General features: G+C 37.0%; 1 pseudogene; it reads left to right on the top strand.

Moving 5' to 3' along the window:
• The first annotated feature begins 5336 nt into the window (after positions 1 to 5336).
• Positions 5337 to 8092, top strand: LOC143672054 (phosphoserine aminotransferase pseudogene; annotated as a pseudogene).
• Positions 8093 to 9826: the final 1734 nt, after the last annotated feature.

Below are 9826 nucleotides of genomic sequence, written 5' to 3'. Positions count from 1 at the left end.
AATAAGCAAATTTATCTGGAAGGGCAGGGTGCCCCGAATTGCTAAAAACATCTTGAGGGAAAAAAACGAAGCTGGAGGTCTCGCGCTGCCTGACTTTATGGCATATTATGAAGCCACAGTGGTCAAAACAGCATGGTATTGGCATAAAGATAGATATATTGACCAATGGAATCGAATAGAGTGCTCAGATATAGACCCCCTCATCTATGGACATTTGATCTTTGATAAGGCAGTCAAGCCAACTCACCTGGGACAGAGCAGTCTCTTCAATAAATGGTGCCTAGAGAACTGGATATCCATATGCAAAAGAATGAAAGAAGACCCATCTCTCACACCCTATACAAAAGTTAACTCAAAATGGATCAAAGATCTAAACATTAGGTTTAAGACCATAAAACAGTTAGAGGAAAATGTTGGGAGATATCTTATGGATCTTACAACTGGAGGCGGTTTTATGGACCTCAAACCTAAAGCAAGAGCACTGAAGAAGGAAATAAATAAATGGGAACTCCTCAAAATTAAACACTTTTGTGCATCAAAGAACTTCATCAAGAAAGTAGAAAGACAGCCTTCACAATGGGAGACAATATTTGGAAATGATATATCAGATAAAGGTCTAGTATCCAGAATTTATAAAGAGATTGTTCATCTCAACAACAAAAAGATAGCCAACCCAATTACAAAATGGGAAAAAGACTTGAACAGACACCTCTCAGAAGAGGAAATACGGATGGCCAAGAGGCACATGAAGAGATGCTCAATGTCCTTGGCCATTAGAGAAATGCAAATCAAAACCACAATGAGATATCATCTCACACCCACCAGAATGGCCATTATCAACAAAACAGAAAATGACAAGTGCTGGAGAGGATGCGGAGAAAGAGGCACACTTATCCACTGTTGGTGGGAATGTCAAAGGGTGCAACCACTGTGGAAGGCAGTTTGGCGGTTCCTCAAAAAGCTGAATATAGAATTGCCATACGACCCAGCAATACCATTGCTAGGTATCTACTCAAAGGACTTAAGGGCAAAGACACAAACGGACATTTGCACACCAATGTTTATAGCAGCATTATTTACAATTGCAAAGAGATGGAAACAGCCAAAATCTCCATCAACAGAAGAGTGGCTAAACAAACTGTGGTATATACATACGATGGAATATTATGCAGCTTTAAGACAAGATAAACTTATGAACCATGTAATAACATGGATGGACCTAGAGAATATTATGCTGAGTGAATCCAGCCAAAAACTAAAGGACAAATACTGTATGGTCCCACTGATGTGAACGGACATTCGAGAATAAACTTGAAATATGTCATTGGTAACAGAGTTCAGCAGGAGTTAGAAACAGGGTAAGACAATGGGTAATTGAAGCTGAAGGGATACAGACTGTGCAACAGGGCTAGATACAAAAACTCAAAAATGGACAGCACAATAATACCTAATTGTAAAGTAATCATGTTAAAACACTGAATGAAGCTGCATCTGAGCTATAGGTTTTTGTTTTGTTTTGTTTTGATTTTACTATTATTACTTTTATTTTTTTCTCTATATTAACATTCTATATCTTTTTCGGTTATGTTGCTAGTTCTTCTAAACCAATGCAAATGTACTAAGAAATGATGATCATGCATCTATGTGATGATGTTAAGAATTAATGATTGCATGTGTAGAATGGTATGATCTCTAAATGTTGGGTTAATTTCTTTTTTTCCGTTAATTAAAAAAAAAAAAAGAGAGAAGGGATAATTGGAGATGAAGGGATACAGACTGTACAACGGGACTGGATATAAAAACTCAGAAATGGACAGCACAATACTACCCAATTGTAATGCAATTATGTTAAAACACTGAATGAAGCTGCATGTGAGGTATAGGTTTTTTGTTTTTGTTTTTTTTGTTTTTTTTTCTTTCTATTATTGTTTTAATTCTTATTCTGTTGTCTTTTTATTTCTTTTTCTAAATCGATGCAAATGTACTAAGAAATGATGAATATGCAACTATGTGATGTTATTAAGAATTACTGATTGTACATGTAGATTGGAATGATTTCTAATTGTTTTGTTAATTCTTTTTTTAATTAATAAAAAAAAAATACATAACACTCTTTTAAAAAAAAAAAAAAAAAAATTTTTAGGATTTTATTTCACACTTTATTCCAAAATAAATCCTGGAAGAATTAAACATGAATATATTTTAAAGATATCTAATATATAAAGCATCTTTACTAATAGAGAAGAAAAAGGACATAAAAATGGGCTAAGAACATGAGTAGTCAATTCACCAAGTACAAATAGTCAGTTATTATGTGAAGTACTGTAATGGTCAGTTTCATGTGTCAACTTGGCCAGATGGTGGTGCCCAGTTGTCTGGTTGGGCAAGCACTGGCATGTCTGTTGCTGGGAGGACATTTCATGGACTTAAATCATGACTACGTTGACTGCATCCACAGCTGATTGTATTTAATTAGAAAAAGCATTTGCAATCAGCTAAGGGGAGTGTCTTCTGCTATGAGTGACACTTAGTCTAATCACTGGAAAGCTTTTAAGGAGGATTCAGAAGAGGCAATCACTCTCTTTGCTTCAGCCAGCCAGCCTCTCCTGAGAGTTTGTTGAGGACTTTCATTGGAGCAGCCAGCTTGTGGCCTACCCTACAGATCTTGGACTCTTACATCCCCACAGTTGTGTGAGACACTTTTATAAATTTTATTTTTACAGATATCTCTGGCTCATTCTGTTTCTCTAAAGAACCCTAGCTAATACAAGTACATAGCACTTTAACTTTAGAAGTTTTGCAAAGAAAGACATTATATACTGATAAAAGGATCTCCATTGAGACTATATAACAATTACAAACATATATGCACCTAACAACAGGGTCCCAAAATATGAAGCAAACATTGATAGAATTGAAGGGAGAAACAGACAGTTCTACAATAGTAGTTGGAGACTTTATCACATCGCTTTCAATAATGAAGAGCAATAAGGAATCAGATGACTTGAACAACACTATAAACCAATTTGACTTAAAATATATATAAAGAAGACTGTACCCAATTAGCAGCAGAATATACATTCTTTTCAAACGTACATGGATCATTCTCTAGGATAGACCCATATGTTGGCTCACAAGTCTCAATAAATTTTAAAATATTGGAAACACACGAAGCATCTTCTATAATCACAGTGGAATGAAACTAGTAATCAATAATAGAAGGAAAACTAGAAAATTTACAAAAATGTAGAAATTAAACACATTCATAAACAATCAATGGGTAAAAGAAGAAATCACAAGGGATATTAGAAAATTCTTAGAGATGAATGAAAATGAAAACACAATATAACAAAACTCACAGAACATAGCAAACACAGTGCTCAGGGGGAAACTCACAGATGTTTATGTTTACATCAAAAAAGAAGAAAGATCTCAAATCAATAACCTTAAGGAATTACAAAAAGAAGAACAAACTAAACCCAAAGAGAGCAAAAGGAAGGGAGCAATAAAGATTAGGGCAGAGATAAATGAAATAGAGAACAGAAAAACAATAGAGAGGATCAACAAAGCCACAAGTTGGCTCTTTGACAAGATCAATATAATTGACAAATCATTAGCTAGGCAGATAGAGAAAAAAGAGAGAAGATGTAAATAACTAAAACCAGAAATGAAAAGTGGGGGCATAACTACCAATCTTACAGAAATAAAAAGGATTATAAGAGAATACTATGAACAATTGTGTGTTAACAAATAAGATAATCTAGATGAAATGGACAAATTCCTAGAAACATACAAATTACCTAAACTGATCCAAGGAGAAATACAAAACCTAAACAGACCCATGACAAGTAAAGAGATTGAATCAGTAATCAAAAACCTCCCCAAAAAGAAAAGTCCAGATGGCTTCGCTGGTGAATTCTAAGAAACATTCAAACAAAATTAACACCAAGTTTTCTCAAACTCTTCCAAAAAGTTGAAGAGGAGGAAACATTTCCTCACTCATTCTATGAAGCTAGAATTACCCTGATACCAAAGCCAGATAAAAACACCACAAGCAAAGATAATTACAGACCAATTTCCCTTATGAATATACAACCAAAAACAGTCAACAAAATATTAGCAAAATGAATCCATTAGAATAGTAAGAGCATTATACACCATGACAAGTGAAATTTATCCTAGGAAGGCACAGATGTTTTAACATAAGAAAACCAATCAATGTAATGCAGCACATTAACAGAATGAAGGAAAAAACACATGTTCATCTCAATTGATGTAGAAAAGGTATTTGACAAAATCCAACATCTTATCATGATAAAACACTTAGGAAATTAGGAATAGAAGGAAACTTCCTCAACATGACAAAGGGTATTTAGGAAAAACTGACCACTAACATCATACTCAAAAGCAAAAGACTGAAAATTTCCCCCCTGAGATCAGGAACAAGACAAGTGTGCTGGTTTGAGGCTGTTATAACCCTGGAAAAGCCTTGTTCTTTTCATCCTGATTCAGTATTGTAAGGTGGGATGTTTTGATTAGGTTTTTACCATGAAGATGTGACATACCCAATTGTGGGTGTGACCTTTTGATTAAATGGAGATGTGACTCCAGCTATTCAAGGTGTGTCTTGATTAGTTTACTGGAGTCCTTAAAATAACTGACATGGAGAAACATTTTAGGAGAAAGCTTAGACACAGACATTTGAAACACTTGGAGTGCTGACACACAGGCATTTGGAAATGCAGAAGCCCCAGGAGACACCAGGAACTGAAAGAGCTGACAGAAACTAGACAGGAGCCAGAGCCCAGCAGATGTTGCCAGGTACCTTTCCATGGGATGCTAAGAAAGCCAGAACCTGGAGAGAGCAAAGGGAAGCTAAGAGATGAAATCCAGTTTGCCCCAGAGCAGTTAAGTATGGGCCCACAAATGCTTAAAGAGGAAGCCACTGGAATCAGAAGCTGGAAACAACAAACCAGGAGCAAGGATCTCAGAAGTCAGCCATGTGCCTTCCGAGCTGACAGAGAAACCCTGGACACCATTCAGCCTTTCTTTGGAGTCAAGGTATCCTTCTCTGGATGCCTTAGTTTGAACATTTTTAAGGCCTTAGAACTGTAAACTTGTGACTTAATAAATCTGCTTTATAAAAGCTGACCCATTTCTGGTATATTGCATTCTGGCAGTATTAGCAGACTAAAACAACAAGGATGTCTGTTTTCACCACTGGCATTCAACATTTTTTGCTGGAATTTCAAGACAGAGCAATTATGAAAGGCAAAGAAATAAAAGGTATCCAAATTGGAAAGGAAGAAGTAAAACCACATCTATTTGAAGATGACATGTTGCTCTATGTAGACAAGCCAAAAAGATCCACAACAAAACTACTGGAGCCGATAAGTGAATTCAGCAAACTTGCAGGGTACAAAATTAGCACGACAAAGTCAATTGTATTTCAAGTGATTTCAGTTCTATGCCAGCAATGAGTACTCCAAACAGGAGATCAAGAAAACAATTCCATTTACAATAGCATCTAAAAGAAAAAAAAAACTAGCAAGACATTTAACCAAGGAGGTGAAAGACTTGTACCCTGAAAACTACAAACCACTGCAGAAGCAAAACCAAACCAAACAAAAAACCCCAAATAATTGAGAGACATCCTGTGTTCGTGGATTGGAAGGTTTATATTGTTAAGATGTCAATACTCCCTTAAGCAATCTGCAATTCAATGCAATCCCTATCAAAGTCCCAGCAGCCTTTTATGTAGAAACGGAAAAGCCAACCCTCAAAACAGATGGAATGGGAATGGCAGTGGGCCATAAATAGCCAAAACAATTCTGAAAAAGAGCAAAGTTGGAGGTCTCACACTTCCCAATTTCAGAACTCATCACAAAGCTACAGCACTCAAAACATATGATACTGGCATAAGAATAGACATATAGACCAATGGGATATAATTGAGAGTCCAGAAATAAACCAAATCAGCCAACTGGTTTTCAACAAAGGTGCCAAGTATATTAAATGAGGAAAAAAATAGTCTCTTCAGCCAATAGTACTATCAGTCTATTTGTCTCTCCAGATGTAAAAAATTGGCTGTGCACATACAAAAACAAATGAATCCCTACTTTACAGAAAATTGTCTTAAAAATTAGTACACAAAAATTAACTCAGAGACTCTCGCCTCTGCCCCCAGGAGACATGCTCTCTCCATGCGACTGGTCCTCCTGGTCTAACTTGCAGCCCACACCGGCACACCATAGATGCCCCAAAGCAGGTGATCAACTTCGGGCCTGGGCCCACCAAGCTGCTGCCCTCGGTATTGTCAGAGTACAGAAAGAATTATTAGATTATAAAAGAGTTGGGTCTAGTGTTCTTGAAATGAGTCACAGGTCATCTGACTTTGCTGAGATTATTAACTCCACAGAATATTTTGTGTGGAAATTGTTAGCCATTTCAGACAATTACAAGGTGACTTTTGTGCAAGGAGGTAGGTGTGGCCACTTTAGTGCTGTCCCCTTAAACCTGATCAGCCTGAAAGCAGGAAGATGTGTGGACTACATGGTGACAGGAACTTGGTCAGCCAAGGCTGCAGAAGAAGCCAGGAAGATTGGGACTGTGAATACTGTCTACCCCAAACTTGGAGTTACATGAACATTCCAGATCCAAGCACCTCGAACCTCAACCCAGAAGCCTCCTATGTGTATTACTATGCAAGTGAGACTGTGCATGGAGTGGAGTCTGATTTTACACCTGATGTCAAAGAAGCCGTGTTGGTTTGTGACATGTCCTCAAATTTCCTATCCAAGCCAGTGGATGTTTCCAAGTTTGGTGTCATTTTTGCTGGTGCTCAGAAGAACATGGGTTTTGCAGGAGTCACAGTGATAATCATCTGCAATGACCTCCTGGGCTTTGCTCTCAAAGAGTTCCCCTTCATCCTGTAATACAAAGTGCAAGCTGGGAACAACTCCTTATACAACACACCTCCAGGCTTCAGGTTTTATGTTATGGGCTTGGTCCTGGCGAGGATTAAGAACAATGGTGGTACAGAGGCCATGGAGAAGCTCAGCTCCTTCAAATTGGAAATGATTTACCATATTATTGATAATTCTCAAGGGTTCTATGTATGTCCAGTGGAGCCCCAGAATAGAGGCAAGATGAATGATCCATTCCACATTGGCAACACCAAAGGAGACAAGGCTTTAGAAAAATGATTTCTTGATAAAGCTCTTGAACTCAATATGATTTCCTTGAAAGGTTATTAATGGACAAAGGTCATGGATTCTTTTGCCCAATACATTCAATAACCAATTCCTAAGACACTAGGGTTTCAAAAAGATAAAGAGTTTACTACTAGGTGCACAGTAAGAGAGCAAATGGCCTAGTGGCCCCAAATCTGTCTCCCTGAACTGCAGCAATTCTGATAGTTTTATTAGAGAAAAGATGGGTAGGGTTTAGGATAATGAGTACAGTGGCCCCAGATGATGTAATTAGAGGTGATCTGATTACTGAGCATGTGCAGATTGATTACATGCTTAGTCACAGATTGTATGAAAGAAAATGGTGGAATGAGGTATAGGTGACTTGTAGGTTAAAGTCTAAGCTACTGTGCATTTCAGGTGGGCCCACTTTGGTTAGATCCAGTCTCAGTCAAGATAACTTTGGACTTGGAGGGTTAGTTCTAGGCTGACCCAAGACCCTTCATTAATAAACATTAGTGGCTGTCTTTATTGATTATAAGACTCTAAAGTTGAAAAACTGGATAACTGGGTACAAATGAAGTCTAGTCACAAGGTTTTTACAATCACAGGGGCAGAAGATAAGGGCTATAAAATCATTATCAGAGATCAAGGCAGCTGGATTACAATGTAGAGATTTCAGGAATTTCCCTCTGTCTACTCCAATATAACGGAAAGCAAAAAGGAATATCTATATAATGATTCAGTAATCAAAATCATCCTTTAAATCTTGATTTCTCGGTTACAAGGTCATAGGTCTGTGGGAGGTATCCGGGTCTCCCTATGTAATGCTGTCACAATGGAAAATGTTCAGAAGCTGATGACCTTCATGAAAACCTTTTTTGGAGATGCATCAGCTGTGAACACATCTAACTTTTGTATGTGAAACAAAGTAACTTGGGAAGGGCTACAGAAACTTAACCAACATGTTATTTTTCTTGGATGAAAGTGCTTATTGTAGAATCTCTTTTTTTGTCAAAGAACAACAGCAAAACACCAACAGCTTTGTGAAGCTGGTGGACTAAACTCTGACTTAAACTAAAAGCATTAACAAAAAAATCTTCCGTTGCTTTTATAAAACTGGAAGCATAAAAAAAATCTTCCTGTTGCTTTTCTAATGAATTCCAGCTTATTTTGTCTCTGCTGCTACTTTTTCTAGCTTGAGCTCCATATTTAATGCCTGTGGATTTAGTATTATGCAAATTTCTGTTAATTTCTGCAGAAGCAAATGCAGAACAAGGGAGTTGAGTGGGACCTGCTGGGTGCTGAGCCTAGATTCTTCCCAAGCGGCAGCAGTGGGGTATTCTGGGCTCAGTAGCCATTGATTAAGGTCAACACTGACTATTTGGTGATTGTTTAGTTATGGGCATAAATGTTTTGTATATCTTTCTTTATACTGTTATTCTCAGAAAGAGGTAAAAGTGACATGTACTCTATGTTATATAGCAAGGTCTGTTTTAATACCATATGGTATATATCTATGCATTTATATTTTTAATAATATGGTTCTCAGTAATATATATAGACTGCTAGAATCTTAGAATCCTTGACCTTGAGCATTGGCACATTACATATGCAATGGTTGTGCCCATCCTTTATAAGCTGCTTCACAGAAATGCTATTTAGAGATTCCCACTCCACTCTTACTCTCTCTTTCATAGCTAGAAGAGAAGGTTGGTTTATTGTTTGTTTTCTAATTATGGCTTCAAACTGAAATTTTCTGTTAAATTCCCTTATTCTTTGTTCACAAGTTCTTCCCTACTGTGTTTGACCAGAGTGATACTTTGACTTCCAGAAGAATTTTGCTGAGGAATCTTTTTCCCTCTTGTTTATTCATCATCAGTATTTTATGTTGGATATGTCAAGAACATTATAAAGTACTAAAGCATCTAAAATCTTAACTCAAAGTGAATCAAGAAGCTATATATATAAGAGCTGAAACCACAAAACTCTTAGAAGAAAACATAGAGAAAAATCTTCATTTGGATTTGGTAATGATTTCTTAGATATGACACCAAAAACATGAACAAAAAAATAAAAAATAGATTATTTTGAATTACTTTAAATTAAAAATGTATGTGGATTAAAAGGCACTGTCAAGAAAATGAAAATATTACCTATAGAACAGGATAAAATAGCTGCAAATCATATATCTGATAAGAGTTTAATATCCAGAATACATAAAGAACTCCTACAACTCAACAACAAAAAGACCAACAATCCAATTAATAAAGGAGCAAAGGATGTGAATAAACACATTCCACCAAAGAAGATATACAATTAGCCACAAGTATATGAAAAGATGCTTAACATCATTAGCGATTAGGGAAATGCAAATCGAAACCAAAATGACTGACTCTTCTGGAGAAGATGGCAGAGTAGGGAGCTCCAGGACTCACTCCTCCTCCAAAACAGCTAGAAGACAGGCAGGAACTATTTAAAACAACTATTCTGGGATTCCAAAGGCAAAGGGAGCACTTTACAGCATCAGAGGAAGAGCAGGAGAAAGAGGCTGAGAAACTGCAGTAAAGAACTGTGAGTAGCAGCTGCTGGCACACATCTTCACTCTCAAATTGGGCCAGTTTAGGGTCCAGTCT

Source organism: Tamandua tetradactyla, chromosome X (assembly GCF_023851605.1).
Source record: "Tamandua tetradactyla isolate mTamTet1 chromosome X, mTamTet1.pri, whole genome shotgun sequence".
Classification (NCBI taxonomy): Eukaryota; Metazoa; Chordata; class Mammalia; order Pilosa; family Myrmecophagidae; genus Tamandua; species Tamandua tetradactyla.
The sequence above is the reverse complement of the archived record's forward strand: the minus strand, read 5'-3'. Positions and strand labels throughout refer to the sequence as shown.